Source organism: Lissotriton helveticus, chromosome 5_1, assembly GCF_964261635.1.
Source record: "Lissotriton helveticus chromosome 5_1, aLisHel1.1, whole genome shotgun sequence".
In the NCBI taxonomy this organism is placed as follows: Eukaryota; Metazoa; Chordata; class Amphibia; order Caudata; family Salamandridae; genus Lissotriton; species Lissotriton helveticus.
Genome location: NC_136065.1, coordinates 1,928,478,427 through 1,928,494,880, shown reverse-complemented (window position 1 = coordinate 1,928,494,880; position 16,454 = coordinate 1,928,478,427). Strand labels below are relative to the sequence as shown.

The window sequence follows — 16,454 nt, the reverse complement described above, 5'->3', positions numbered from 1 at the left end:
TGTGACTTTCTGCCAAAACCGGGCAATCACCTGGCATTTCCATAGAATGTAAAAGAAAGTCCCTTCATGCCGGCAACCTGTGACGCATAGCGCTGTGTGTACCCTACCCCATTTATATAAGTGCATACAGGGATAGTAGGTAATATGAAGTATCTTGAGTTGTACCAGCCTAAATTGTAGTGAGGAGAAGGGGTTAACTGCAGACATTGCTTTGTTAGCATTAGTGAGATAGATGCTTAGACACCATTTTGCTGCTTTTGCCGCTTTTGCACACACTACATGGCTCTGTTCTCGTAAATAAACTGCTTGCGCTTCTTCACATGAGAACTTTCTGTTTTTCACGTATCTAGGCGCACACTGTGCCCGCAGTCTGCACACCATGTTCAAGTCGAATAAAAATGTATGCTGTTAATTCATGTTGATCAGTCCCACGCACATAGACATAACAGAAAACACAGCTGCCCAGACTGAAACTCGGGTGCTTTTAATATTGCATTGCATGCATGAGGAGGCACTTGGAGACAACCTTTCCAACCTCGAGAAGCTGTGGTTGTCCTGGGATGTGATTCACTTCATCTGATCTTGGACGTATGGGGTTCCCTGTCAAAGCCTAGAGGTCTTCTTCTATTATTAATTAAAACTAGCTCCAAGCACAGGGAGGGTGGTAAAGGCGCTGTAGCCCTATTTCCAATGTCATTATAATATTATTTCCTCTTTTGTGCTTTATGGAATTGTAACCATGCTGATTGTATTATTCTTATGCATCTTTTTGTTTGTATTGGCGAGAGTACTGCATCTTAGAGCACGTTAGTTAAAATAAACATTTTAAACTATATTGTGTCTCTGATTTCTCACGTTGTGGACAAGTATGAGTGTTAGAGGGAAAGAGTATTCTTGATTCCCACTATTCCTGAGAGTTTACTAAGTCGCATGTTCTAGGTTGTCTAATCATTGGAAGCTTTGCTGTAGTACGGAGAACGAATGAGACACTAATGCTAGTCGGATTGGTGTTCTAGGCACTGAGGTGGGTTTTTTGGTACACCATAATACACTGAGGTCCTGGTTTCCTGTGCATAGTTCTGTGCCTGAGCAGAATCCCTGCAACATGGCGCCCTTAACCTTTGGTCTGGTACTTATATTCAAGACAATTTAGTAGTGCTTATACTAGTCCACCATACCCTCACTCCTGTTTCCAGAAAACAGTTTTGACGGCATAACCTATCTATATAGATGAGTTATAGGTTCATTCAAGCATACGATTTTCAAAAGGTTCTTATTGTTGAAATTAATTACTAACCCTTTTTGTGCTGCCTCGCAAGTAAGTAGTCATCCTTTTCTTTGTCATTATGGCAGTCGATATTTCACCACGTAGTCGCGCGGCACTCTGTCGTCATTTGCACAATATGGAGTGCCTGACGCATTTATTGTGCTTATTTTTGTGGTTGGTGCTAACGCAGAGTTCCAATTTGAGATTTCCTACTCTTGGGTTACCTTTGCGGTAGTGAATGAGGATGATAACTTGTTCCATTCATACACTCCCACAGCGATACCTGTTGCAGGCCCATAAACAACACTCAAAGTTCTGTTTTCGGCATGGCAACATCGTATTTGGATTAATCTTTCCCTCCTCCACTCAGTGACTCCAGGCCGTTTAGGCCCACTATCGATCCCTGGGGCCACTTGGCCAGTTTTGGCCGGGTACACACCACAACCACGTTATCTAGCAGCCCCTGTAGATGAATTACGTGTTATGCACACCTCTTTAGTTGGGATTCATCAGGCTCTATCACAATACGTTTCCAGCAATCTCCATGTGGGGGCACCTTGGGTTGCGGCGCAACCAGCTGGGCCGGCCGGATGTCGATTAGTCCCGTCATGGTTAATTCGGTTATGGGCAAGCAGCCCCAAAATAAGGATGATTTACCTTACTGGCTTGCTGAGGAATTTGACCAGCTGGAAGCAGTATTTCCTAATACACTGCCTGTGGAAAAACACAGGATCCTCCGTGATCAAGCTTGTTGATGAGCACGGTCCGGAGGCGGCAGTTGAGTTGGGAATGAGGCTTGTCGGAGTGTTTGACATAGTTGCTGATCTCATCCTTGCGAATGTAAAGGGAGATGTGGTTAACTTTCAGGTGTCTAATGCTTTGCGCCTTGTCCCGGATGCAGTGAAACCCCATGAGTTACCGAAGATTATTGCTGAGGCATACAAGACCATTGACCACTATAGTTTGGGTTTTAAGATTTTTGCTAAAACACCAGCACAACAGCAAACTCAGACAGCGCAGTCTAATAAAGATGACCGTCCTGTTTTTCCGAAAAAGAATTGGAAAAATAAAAAACAGGGGGAAGCGACAACAGAAATAAGGGTCTCGTGCTGCGTCACCGGTACCCGAGTCTACAGAGCACACTTATGATTTGCGGGACGGTGTGAGAATTAGATCTCCTGATAGATTTCAGGTCCCTGATCAGCGTTCTCCTCGTTCTTCACAGGAAACATCGGGCTCACAAGCTGGTGGAGGAGATCGCCAGGATCGCGGCAGAGGCCGAGATGCCCCACAAGGATGCAAGCAACCTCGTCAGACTGACGGTAAGGCAAGCAGGCCGATTTTCATCATCAACACCCTCTGTTTCAGAAAAAGAAAGTTGCTGCTTTAACAGCAAGATATGCCACAGACAGTGAGAACCCAACTTCGGAACCTAACATGGGCAGTAACGCTGCTAGACAGCGCAGCGGAGGTTACAATAGTGTGGAAAGCACTGCGTCCATTTCTTAAGGTGATAGCAACTGAAACGTTCATCACAGTTGAAACTGCTGACACCCGAGAAGCTCCCCCTGACAGACTATATGACATAGTATTTTTAATTGAAGGTGATATACAACGTGTTGTTAAAGGGATATTTTGGGAAAATCGAACTACTTCATATGACATCTTGTTAGCTGAGGCAGGTTGGCCCCCGCCTTTTGTTTTAGCCGCTCCAAGGGGGAGGGTGTAATCCTCCCTAGTTTTTCACACACCGTGCCCAAAGAGCAGGCAAAGGCTTTTGCGGAAGAGTGGGCTCTGGTGCTTGCATCAGCTTTGTACCGTACTCAGGTTGGTTGGGATAAACTTTCTCCAGTATTGGGGTGTCTTTCATAGATTCACATGTCTGAATCATTCCCCGTCGTCGGAGTGGGAGTCCCACGGTACATAAAAAAGCAATAGTATGCCAATAATAACCAAAAAACCTTGGTAATAACCAACCAGGAAGTAAAGTAGCCCTAAGCTACATGAGCAAAAGCTCCCACACTCATAACTATCCTAGTCGTTTTGTATAGACCAGACTGCAGCCAATCAGGCGACATCACCCACCAGAATGTTCTCCCCAGAGGCTCAGGCTCTCAGATTTTCTACCGCACGTCGTGTGAAGGGAGTCTCCGTACTTCTCAACTTGGGTGGTGTTTACCTACTTTAAAGATGTCATCTTCTAAATCTCTCTTCAGGCCTTGTGAATCGTGTGGGAAGCTTAGGCTTTTTAAAGAAGATCCCCACAAGAAATGCATTTATTGCCTGTATCCAGACCATGAGGCAAAGGATTGTAAGATCTGCAGAACCTTTCCTCAGAAGAACCTCAGAGACAGGGAAGGTTGTCTTCTCCCGTGGCTGCAGAAGATCAAGGACCAGGACAACCCTCTATCTGAGGTAGGAAGTGTGGCTTTAGGGTCAACTATGTCCTCTAGAAAGAGAAAGATTGAGGAAGAGGTATCTTCTCCTGGGGCTAAGGTGTAGAGAAAAGCTCAATGCACCAAGGATTCTTGCTCTACCGCAAAAGATCTGGTCTTAGTACGCCCCCAACAAAGTCTGGAAAGTCTTTGCCCAAAAGACTGTCACAGAAAGTTTTACCTCAGAAAACGACCTCGTCGACGGCTCCTCCGTCGACGATCACCATCTCTGACGTTTCCTCAACCTCGACGGTCACCTTTTCTTCACCGAGACCTAAAATGATAATGTCTTTGGCTTCTTCCCCATCGGCGCTGGCCTCAGTTTCCATTCGACCCATCTCGTCGACGAAGATAATGCCTTCAATCTTCGACGCGCCTTCATCGACGAAGAGTAAAAAGGTCCCGTCAATGAGCGCATCGTCGCCGAAGAGCACCTCACGGCGCCTAGCCCGTCGACGATAGTCACCCCGTTGACGGATTGTTCGTCGACGAAGATCACCTTGCCGTCGCCGACCCCACCGTCGACGAGATTTCCATCGTCGTCGACGGCCGCATCGTCGTCGAAGATCACCTTGCTGTCGACGACCCCACCGTCGACTAGATTTCCATCGTCGTCGATGGCCGCATCGTCGTCGAAGACTGCCTCGTCGTCAAAAGCATCGTCGACGAAGTCCACTGTTTCGTCGGTGGCCACAGTCCATACACCTTCTCCGTCGACGGCACCGTCGACGGACGAACCGTCGACGCCTCTTCTTTCATCGTGTAAAGAACTACAGGTTTGATCTGCTGCACCATCTTCTGCCTCCTTTGCTTCGCCGTCTACGACGGCTTCTTTACTGGAAAGACGAGGCTCTTCCTTAGCGGCTTTCTCCCCATTGAAGTTGCCTGAACAACTTTTAGACTCAGAAAGGGACGAAGAACAGTCTGATGTGGATGAGATGTTATGCGCAGCCAGAAGTTCATCTGAGCTACTTATAAAGTTTCAGGATGAAGATAATGAGGAAGAGCAGTTTCCTGAGCCTATGGATCAGGCGCCTGCCACTGTGCCTACAGCACAGATGCCGTTAGCTCTCCTCAACAACTTGCAGTATATGTTGGACGACTACTATCGCCAGTTCCCTCCATCTGAATCGGCAGGGTTGGCCCCTTCAACGCCCATGCCTCCAGCATCTGCATCAACGTTGAGACCCCGAAGGCAATCTTCTCCAATAGCAACACCTGAAATACCTTCCACAGTTCCACCTTCTCCGACACAATCCCACCATACTCAGGAGGCTGTAACCACTGATGACGACAGGGAAGAAGGAGAAGTGGATGATAAATCTGTACTGTCGGAGTGGGATGACTACCAGACGCAAACCCCATCACCTACTGCTCCTCATACCGCGGACTCTCCGCCTGTAGATATTTGAGGATTCCATCTCATAATGGAAAGAGCAACAAAAAGGTTCCTAATGTCTATGGAAATGAAACAGGAAGACTGTTTCTTATATGATTTTAAGGATCAGCCAAAAAGACAGGTGAAGACGATTTCAATAATAGACTTTATCTGAAAGGAGGGACTTAAAATCATGTCAACTCCAAATTCTTTACCTGCAGTCTTACCACGTGTAGACAAAAAGTATAAGGCACCTCTCACCTCACCTGCATGCCTTATAGGGCAATCAAAGACAGAGTCAGTGGTCACCAAAGCGGCCCAGAGACGGGCCAGGAACCCATCTTCCCAATTACCCGCTCCACCTGACAGGGATGGCAGACGCCTGGACTCCATTGCCAAAAAAGTTTCAACGGTAGCTGCAACTACTGTCTGTGCTGCAAGCTCCCTAGCAATATTGGGGAGATATGATACATTTGGTCGGATATCTCTCCATATTTTGAAAAGCTTCCAGAGCCTGAAATATTAGAAGCTAAGAAAATATTGCATGAAGGAGAGTTCGCGTCTGCAGAGATGATTGACGCAGCAGTAGATGTGGCATCTACAGGCTTCCGGCAGTTGGCGGGGGCAGCAGTGCTGAGAAGGCAGGATTGGCTGAAGTCAACATCCTTTCGCCAGGAAGTTCAAGCTAAGATCATCGATATGCCTTATGATGGGGAGTTTCTCTTTGGCCAGCATATTAATGAGGCCCTGCAGGCCATAAAGAAGGATACAGAAACTGCAAGGTCCCTGGGAAGTCTGCAGTTTCGTAAATCGTCCTTTCGTGGTGCAAAGGACGTGGATCTTTTTCCAGTAGAGGGGGCTACTCTCAGCAACGCTCGTACCAGTCCCCGCAAGGTAACCAGCAGTATCAACCGTATAAACAACAAACATACGGACAGCGAGGGAACAATTACTCGCAAGGAAAAAGGAAGCCTTCTTACCGGGGAGAAGATTCCTCCAGAAAGCAATGAGACGTACCACCTGCCACCACCTCTGCCCATCCCAAGGTCAAACGTTGGAGGGAGAATATGCCATTTCTTCTCGAATTGGTCCAAAATTACTACGGACAGGTGGATCCTGGATGTAGTGGCCAGGGGCCTCGCTTTAGAATTCGTCAAAACCCCTCCAAATTCTCCTCCAAAAGGTCCACCACCAGCTCACCTCAAGGAGCTGTTCTCCCAGATAATTATAATGATTCGGAAAGGAGCAATCGAAAAAGTTCCTCAATTGCAAAAAGGAAGAGGGTTCTATTCGACGTTCTTCCTCATATGCAAGAAGTCAGGAGAATGGCGCCCTATCCTCGACCTGCATGCCCTCAACAAATACCTCAAAAAATTATTCTTCCAGATGCTAACACTTCAAGACATTCTCCAGCTTCTTTCCAAATGGCCAAAATGTCTAGCTGAGCACTCAAATAGAAGTATCCTTGTATCAATATTCAACCATCAGTAATAGTAGATATTAGTCCATGGACTAATATCTACTATTACTGATGGTTGAATATTGATACAAGGATACTTCTATTTGAGTGCTCAGCGAGACATTTTGGATTTTTGTTTACCCAGAGCCCTGCTCAGGAAACTTTTGGGTGGAGTGAGGTGACCCACCCCATCTTGCTTTTGAGCACCTATTGTGAATTGTTAATTTGTACTTGAGCCAAATTCCTGCTGAGCGCCCGCTTCTATCCCTGTTACCTCACTTTCAATGTATTCTTTAAAAAGGGGATCACATGGCCACCCTAGACCTCCAGGATGCTTATTTGGATGCTTATTTTCATGTACCAATCCTTCCCAGGTACAGGAAGTTCTAAGATTCAGGGTGGCTGGCAGGGATTTTCAATTCAAGGTTCTCCCATTTGGACTTCGTTCAGCGCCCCATGTGCTCACAAAAATGTTAGCTCCAGTAGCGGCGCATCTTCGCTTGGAAGGCATTCAAATTTTTCCATACTTGGACGATTGCGTTATCAAGGCCAATTCTTTAGGAGCAGCAAGAGTGCATGTTCAAAGATGCCTGACACTTTTCCAATCTCTGGGTCTCTCAATCAGTCTAGAAAAATCGGATCTAACTCAGTCACAAAGAAAGTCGTTTCTGGGAGCCACACTAGACCCTCGGCTCAATAAGGCTTTCGTCTCAAAAGAAAGGCAGCTAAAAATTTGCAAGATGGCTCTCCTCTTACAAAAAAGAGAGTGCGTTTCAGTTGGGATGTTCAAATCCTTTCTAGGGATGATCTGCATCCCTCTGATACCCAACTGTCTTCTCCGAATGAGACCTTTACAAGAGGAACTCAGCCTCCAATGGGTGCAGGTTTCGGGGTCGTTCGACGACAGGATCAGCATAACTTACTGTTTGAAAGAAGCCTTTCACTGGTGGATTCAAAAGAAAAACTTGCAAGAAGGATGTACATTCCTGACGGAAGTGCCAAGGTATACCATCGCCATGGATGCTTCCCTCGAAGAATGGGGGGCACACCTTCAGGGAATGACTGTCAACGGAAAATGGAATACACAGCAAAAGAAATGGCACATAAATCTGCTAGAGCTGAGAGATATTTTTCTGGCCTTGAAGTCCTTTCGAGCAGTAATAAAGGGGTCCACAGTTCTAATCAGGACAGACAATACAACAAGTATGCATTACTTAAACAAGCAAGGGGGTACAAAATCGGCCCTTCTTTCTCAGCAAGCCCAGGAGATTTGAGATTGGGCTCTGGTTCACACGATAAATCTTTCAGCGGTTCACGCTCCAGGGAAGTCCAATGTGCTAGCGGATTCTCTCAGCAGATCTGCAATATCCAATCACGAATGGGAGATCAACCGACTCTGGACCCAGTCTTTCGAGAGTGGGGTCACCCCGACCTGGACTTGTTTGCAACAATTCAGAACCAAAAATGCCCACACTTTGCAAGCTGGATTCCCCACAGGGACTCATGCGGGGATGGGATTTCGATGAGCTGGTCTCAGATATATGCATACGCCTTTCCTCTGATTCCTTTGGTTCCCAGAGTCATCCGGAAAATGAAGAGGCAGCCGTGTCGCCTCATTCTCATTGCGCCCAGGTGGCCTCGCCAAAATTGGCTCACCAAGCTTCTACTTCTCTCGGACTGCGATCCCATTCAGCTTCCATCAATTCCGAATCTTCTGACAATGCAAGGGGGTCAAATATGTCACCCGGACCCAGCTTCCTTGAAATTAGCAGCTTGGTTCCTCAACACGTTGAATTCGCCCATCTAGATATTCCTGAGGATTGTCAAGAGGTTTTGGCCAATGCTAGAGCGCATGCCACTATTAAGACATACAAACTTAAATGGAAGAGGTTCTGTACCTGGTGTCACTCTGACAATTTACACCCAATTCATCATACTAAACCAGAACAGATCTTGCCGTTCTTTCTTCATTTGGCTAGATCAGGCTTATCTCATTTCACACTGAAGGTGTTTTTGGCAGCCATTTCCAGATTCCGTCAAGATAGCTCTAACTCTCTTTATTCTGCTAGAATAATCCAACAGTTCTTTAAAGGTCTATTTCGAATGTTTCATCCTATTCGACGTCCACCTCCATCCTGGTACTTAAATGTAGTGCTTGCCCATCTCATGCGTCACCCCTTTGAACCTATTCATTAAGTGGATCTCAAGTTCCTTTCATGGAAGGTTTCTCTACTTTTAGCACTGACGTCAGCACGAAGGGTTAGCGACATTCAGGCGTTCACCGTCAAGTCTACTTTCTTACAATTCACTTCAAATTCAGTGGTGCTCCGCACCAATCCAAGTTACATGCATAAAGTTCCCTCTGACTTTCATCTTAATGAGCCAGTGATTCTAAGGACATTTTTTCCAAATCCGCAAACAGTGGCAGAAAAGGCCTTGCATTCCCTAGACATCAGGAGATGTCTCAAATTCTATCTCCAACGAACTGCAACATTGCGAAAGACAGATCAATTATTTGTAGCATACGGAAGGCTATGTCAGGGATACGCTGTATCCAAGCAGACCATAGCCTCCTGGGTGTCCTCGGCAATCAGTCTGTGTCATCAACAAGCAGGAAGGCCTATACAATCTTTGCCTAGGGCACATTCTACAAGAGCAGTCTCCTCTTCTACAGCTCTTTTCGCTGGTGTGCCTCTCCATCAGATCTGCAGAGCTGCAACCTGGTCCAGCAGGCATACGTTCACCAGGCATTACTGTTTGGATGCTGCAAGTGATGCAGATACTTCAGTGGGATGAGCAGTTCTTCGCAATCTTTTAAAATAAGGTGAGCCTCTGCTCTCCTTCCTCCTCTATGCTTTTTTAGACGCTTATTTTTACATGGTATTCTCTTTGCAAAGCATGCGTATGTACTATGATGCAGGGAACGTCTATAAGCATTATGATTTGTACTGCTATCTACTCTGATTCAGGCATGTGAATCTATGAAAGACACCCCAATACTGGAGAAGAACAATAGTTACTTACCTGTAATCTGTGGTTCTCCAGTATTAGTATCTTTCATAGATTCACATGCACCCGCCCATCTCCCCTCAAAGGCTCCTCAGGCGATTATGTTGGCCTGATTGGCTGCAGTTTGGTCTATACAAAACGACTAGGATAGTCATGAGTGTGGGAGCTTTTGCTCCTGTAGCTTATGGCTACTTTACTTCCTGGTTGGTTATTCCCAAGGTTTTTTGGTTATTATTGGCATATTATTGCTTTTTTATGTACCGTGGGACTCCCACTCCGACGACGGGGAAGGATTCAGGCATGTGAATCTATGAAAGACACCAATACTGGAGAACTACAGATTACAGGTAAGTAACTATTGTTCTTCGCCCCCGTATGAGATACCATTGCTGTCTATGCCACAGCCACAACCCCAATATCCCCTCAGGCGGGAGGCAAATGCTCCAGTTTCTGAGATTCTTGAACAATTAGACTATCAAGGAATGATTGAGACATGCGTGTCATCAATGATTAACCCTCTTTTTCCTGTAACCAAACCAGATGGGTCGTACCTCCTAATTTTGGATTATTGACATTTGAACTCTCATTGTCGAACCTGTGCAGTACAGAATACCCATAGTTCTGCCCTCGTAGACAGTCATGTGAGAAAAAGATTTAAAACCACACACAACATTTCCAATGGCTTTCTCAGTCATAACCTGTCCTCTATAAGTAGTTAATGGACAGCCTTTACTTCCGGTGGCAAACAAAAACAATTTAAAAGATTGGCCATGGGCTACAAGAACATGGGCTACAAGAACAGCCCGGGCGTTTTCCTCGCATGTGTCATCTCTTTGTTAGACGACATAGACCCTGATGCGAACTCGGACGTAGAATATATTTATCTCACAGACGACTCATTATGGCTGCATCTTTGTCGCGTGGACCATATCATAGTTTTGTTTGTGGACTACGTTTACAAATGTAACTTTGCAAAATCGCACATTGCAGAGTACACAGTGTTGTTCCTGGGCTATGAGCTCAACAATGAAGGTAGAGGCTTGGCACCTCACTTTTTGGAGAAATGTGCATGTTTGCGTTCTCCTATAACTCTGAAAAAAATTACAATCTTTGCTGGGATTTTTAAACTTAGGTCGAATTTATATTCCTGAATATGCCCAGCGTATCAAGCCGCTATATGCCTTGATACGACCGACCTTTTCAAAAGCCTGCTGGCTTCCGAAACATTCAGCTATACTGCAATCTTTGTAGTCTGATCTACTTGAATCTAAAAACTTGTTAACACGTGACAACCACACAAACTTAGGAATAAGAACTGTGCCAGATGCAGTGGGTTTCACCTACTTGACATTTAATGAAGGGGACACAGTACCTAATGCTTAAAAGTTCCCATGTGTACACTTCGGCTGAGATGCGATTTTCATCAGTTGAAAAAGTCTTGACAGCGGTCCAGATGGCGATCCTGAAGGAACGCGCACTGGCACAAGGATAAAGCATGTTGGTTGTAACACCGTATCATGCTCCTGAAGCAGTGACGAAGGCCAGTGTACCAAATTCAAAAGCTTTACATCCTCGTTAGACACAATGGGCAACTTTGCTGACATCTCATGATGTCACATTTATCTTTGACTCCTCATTGCAAACACAGGAGTTTTTACATTATGGATTTGTTCATCCTGCTCCTCTGTCAATGCGCCCGCTTGACGAGTACCATTGTATGATTTACACCGACAGTTCTGCGCAACCGGCGACGGAATCTAAACATTCTGATTTAGCGGCCTGCGCTATAGTGGTGAATGGTGAGTTTAAGTCCAGTGTTGTACACACGCAGGCACGAGGGGACTGTACCGCCCAGTTAGCGGAGCTGCATGCTCTATTGCTAGCACTGGAGTTTGCTGAACCTCAAGTGACAACCTTGATTGTAAGTGACTCTTACTACTGTGTTTAGTCCCTTAACAACAACTTATTCTTTTGGACTCACAATGACTTGGAGTAAAATTACGTTGGTGACAGGTTTATTCCCAACTTCAAACTTTCATTGATAACAGCTGCACACGAAGGCATGGCCTCGTCACATGCAGGCGTTTCGGCGACTGTTTCTATCTTACAGCAACGTTACTGGTGGCGTGGGTTGTATAAACAACCCCGTGATTATGTGTTCATGTGACATTTGTCAGCAGATTAAACCTTCAACTGCTGCACGCCCGCCACAAACACAGCTTTACATTTTTAATAAACCATTCGGTTGTGCTTATTTAGATCACTGTGGTCTGTTTTCTTCAGCTACTGCGTATAAGTTTATCTTAGTTGCATTTGATTTGTGCACGCGCTTTCTATGGCTCTAGCCACAACACAATGCTGACGCATGAACTGTCATCCGGGATCTGCCTGTCTTTGTGGGAATTTTTGCATGTGGCACTTTCCACTATGACCAGGGTCCCACGTTCGCCCCTAGGGCATACAAGGATGCCAGCAGGCCTTTGGGGGTGCAGATTAAATTTTCGTCTCAATATAGGCTGAGGGCAATTCAGTTGTGGAGCGAATGAACTGTGACTTAAAGCAATCCTTGACAGCTAAAGTTATAGATACTGGCAGGAACTGGTTTGCCCATTTGTATAGCGTACAACGTGCACTTAATAATCTCCCTAGAAGATCTCTGGGTGGGCGGATCCCATACGAAATGCTCTTTGGCATAAACATTTTTGTCCCGGACCTTGATGGTCTAGACATGGCAGCGACAGCCGCAGCCTTTGACGTAGATAATCATTCTGCTGTATTACAGAACCTACAAGAGACTCGTGACAGTCTTGCAAAGGAACATTTGCCCTCGCCTGTCAGATGAGACTCCAACCACTCACCTGAATTCCAGGAGGATTTGCAGGGATGATGTTTTATCTCCAGTCCTCTTGGAGTTAGAGTTTAAAAAAAAGAATATACATAGAAACACTCAAAAAAATAAGATTGAGCTAAACTAGAATTACGTCTTAGTATTACTGTTGATGCACAGATAACACTCTGTTCCTTTGGATAATCTGTGGTGGGTAATTTATGCATACATTTTACCCTAAGTAGTTAACAATAATTCTACTGGGAAACCTAAAAGAACACAATGAGCAACTATATCATTTCCCTTAGTAATGACTAATTTGACCTTCAGATAATGTAAGCGGCATACATGGATTATAAAATCACTTGCCGCCAAATACGTTCTCAGTGTTCCAGGAAGGAATGTTACAGAGTCTCTAATATCACAAACTAACTTACCTGACTCCAAAGCACATTTGTTAAATCCGAAATCCTAAAAATATCCTGCAAGAACATAATTCTCATGTAATGCAAATTAGGCACAAGTCGTTCGAGTTTAACATTAAGCAGAGTTCAAAATATTAATTGCTTCTAGTCTAATATTTAAGTTCTCTTGTTGCCAAACAGGATCGTGAATTAACACACTGTAGTCTTGTATGCAGGAATTGTCCAAAATACCCAAGCACATGGAAATCGTTTTTAAAAGCGTAATGCGGTATTTCTCTACAAACGCGTTTAATTAGCAAGCCTTTGTCACTTAGCTGAACGACGAGATGGATGTCTTTATTCCTGCTTCACTGAAGGCGACTCCGTGAACTGGATAGACCTCCACAGATGGGATGAAACAGACGGAGTTTCCTTGGCAACGAGGACGCTTGGAGAAGCCTGTTCAAGCCAACGAGGGAATGCAAAGCCAAGCACCGTTACGGGTTGGGTCTGGCTATTTATACTACAGTGAAGGTGTGGTTCCTGCGTCCCTTACCTGTCTTTCCATACATGGCTTTCTTGGAAAAGATGCTTCTAGAACAGTTTCCTGGACAACAGATAAACAATCCTATATCGTTGTCAAGAAATCAACAAGCATTGACAAAGTAATAAAAAGTAAAACATGAGCAATACAGAACCAAAACGGTCACTAAGGACTTGATTAATTAAAGGGCCAAACAATCACAAAGACATGATTAAGTAACCTATAGTAATCACCAAGACATGATTTAGTAGAAAACCAGAAGGATACTGACAGATTACACATGCATGTGTTCCTAACACCGCCTCTGAAGCGGCACTACAGATTCCGGCAATTGGCTGGCTACCTAAAGTCGGAGACCTGGTCCGTGAGAAGGTGAAGAACAAGAAAGACTTTGGCCCCATTTATCGTGCACCGGTTCCAGTGCTTGGCGTGAAGGGTACTCGTACAGTCATTTTACCACCACTTCCTGGTCTGAAGGATAACAGATACATCTCGGTGGACAATGTCAAACTACAACGACTGGCCGATTCTTCATAGTATGACTCCAGCTGTTTCCGGTCCAGTAATGTTAAGGAATTCTGTCTTGGACTCAACGAACAACATCAGGTCTGACATTGCCATAGAGATGACCACTGTTACTAACCCATTGTTGAATCCTCCGGGTTGCAGTCCACATGAAGGCACTGAATATGCGTATCCCACTGATGTGTCATTTTCTTGTTTGCAAGCAGATGCCGTTAACCAGTCACATTTTTCTTTTGATACTGACTCCATAACATCGAGTCCCCCTTCAAATTTTTCTATTTTTGTCACCTGGTTCCTCTTTGGACATACATCTGGTTGGTCCTCATCGCAATTTTTTTGTTAGTCAATTGGGTTTGTGACATTCTATTTCCTTCTAATCAATGGTCACTACCTTACCGAACGCTCTGCAGTTAAAGTAATTGATGGAACTTTGGCAACTCACTCTTCTTCGCACATCATGAAACGAGACCAGACTTTTGTCATCATCTCTGCTTGGCCAGTTGTGGATGGAATTGTTTGGGATGCTGTAAAGTTCCAAATTCATGGCCCCCACTGAGGTGATTAATGTCCCAAATGTACTTTGTGTTTCTATGGGGGATGTAGTGAAACAAAACATACGCTCTGATGATTGGGACGTTCAAGCCGTACAGTCTTTATTTTCTGATTTACAGTATTATGCTGCATTTGATGCTGAAGATTTGTATTTGAATTCTGCTAAGTCTGCTGATTTAGTTTGCTACCAGCATTACGGCCATCATTTCCTGCATACAGCTAATTCATTTAGAAATGTGGTTAATTATACACAATGGGAACATTGCCCAGCTCCCATTGAAGGCAGCTCAAAAACTCTTTTGAAAAAATGTACATACTTCACTGATTTTAATAAATCCAATCCTGTTTCATTTTATTTTAGAATGGCTTATACATACAATTCTAAAGTAAGGCTCACCCACACAAAGTTACTGTATTCCAAATCCTTTATTGATCAATTATCTATAGGTGACTATGAGCTATGGAAAGATACAGTAGATCTTAAATCTTTTTGGGTTCTAGATCCTGGCAGGTACAAGGCACTGAGGCTTTACATTGAGCGTGCCTTATCTCTAACCAAATCCTGTTTTTAAAAAGTTCAATTTATCAAACGACCTGTTTTGGTTTGGCCACTTCAAAACAAATGAATGCCCCTAACATTTCTGATCTGTATGCCTATGGCACCTGGCAGTAGTAGTCGGTGGTGGAAGTAGCTGCCGGGCGGTGACGTGGGGAGGGGCAGGGTGGGGAGTAGTAATGTATGGATTATGGAGAATTACAGGTAAGTAAATATATACATAAATAAAACGAATTTCATTGCCTGCACTGTATCGCATTTGGGGATGCAGTGCCCGCAACAAAATCCATAGAATACTATCACCCACCCTGCCCCTCCCCCTGTCACCGCCCGGCAGCTACTCCCACCAGCGACCGCTACTGACACCTGGTACAGAATTGACCCTTGATGAGATGCAGTCATTGATTGCAAATGCTTTTTTAAGTGTTTCTACCTTAGACCCTCTGGGGTGGTTGGTTTGGCAAACAAGTTCTGATTCCTGCCAACAACGTTTTCTGGTCAAGGCACCTGGTTACGTACAGGATAGACCTGATCCACGTTTTCCAAGCACCCATTCAGTTACAACCTATTCAGTAGGAAAATTATGTCAAAATTGGTTGAAATACTCTACCCTAACGTCAGTTAAACATCATTTCTCTTTATTAACAGAGGACATTGATTTGACGGATTTTATTAAGGGGCCCGCAGGTACTAGATCGAAAAGATTTCTGTATGCTATTTACAATGATGTTTGAAAGCTGTCCCAAATTGAAGCAGCTTCACTTCTAAGGGCAATAGACCAAGCTAATATTAAAAAGGTGCTTACAGTCGATGACAATAGCATTAACACGCTTTCCTCCCGCATTTACACATTAGACAATATTGTTTAATCTGTTGTGGATATTGTTCATGATGAAGTATCTGTTTTGTACCATGGTCAAAATCCATTGCGTTCAGTCATGCAGTTTGCTTGGACTTTGCAAACACTTAAGATGGGTAAGGTTCCTTGGGACTATATGAACATGTAATCTTTATTTTTGCCTTTTAACCTGACAGATAGACAACAGTTTATGTACATGAATGATGCAACATACAGTCTGTTACACATTGAAAAGTTAGTACCTTTACCCATTTCAATAGCTGAAACTGATTTTGCTGTCTGACTCATCCATGGGGTAAAAACGTTACCATTTTCCTTGTTTAAATTTAGTTCATGTATGAAACATTATGCACTGGGCCGGTATGAACCCCTAGGTAGTGCTTATCTCCACGAGTTGGTCTTTGCCTTTCACATACAGATCCTTACGGGATGGCACAGAGGTGTACTTGATAGGAGAATCGTGTGATTCGTCACCAGATCACTCTCTCGTGTCTAAGAATATACAGTTACCCAGCTCTTGTAATTTAAAAGCACCAAATTTAGCTTGTATTTTAAAAGGTAATCCAGTGCAAACGGTAGCTATTTGCTTTTAGATAATGAAGATTGCTGCGGCATGTTAGCTGGCATCCCCTACATTGG

The 16,454-nt window shown here is 44.4% G+C and overlaps 1 protein-coding gene across 3 annotated transcripts in view; it reads left to right on the top strand.

Annotated features, from left to right (window-relative positions):
* Nucleotides 1–16,454, top strand: part of IGF2BP1 (insulin like growth factor 2 mRNA binding protein 1) — a 1,614,238-nt gene that overhangs the window by 355,010 nt on the left and 1,242,774 nt on the right. Inside the window, exon 1 of one of the 3 annotated variants that reach the window (XM_078645535.1) lies at nt 2,574–2,589. The exons of the other annotated variants lie outside the window; for them this stretch is intronic. The gene's annotated coding sequence lies outside the window, so the exon portion shown is untranslated. Of the gene's footprint in view, nt 1–2,573; nt 2,590–16,454 lie in introns of those variants that run through there. 3 annotated transcript variants of the gene reach the window in all.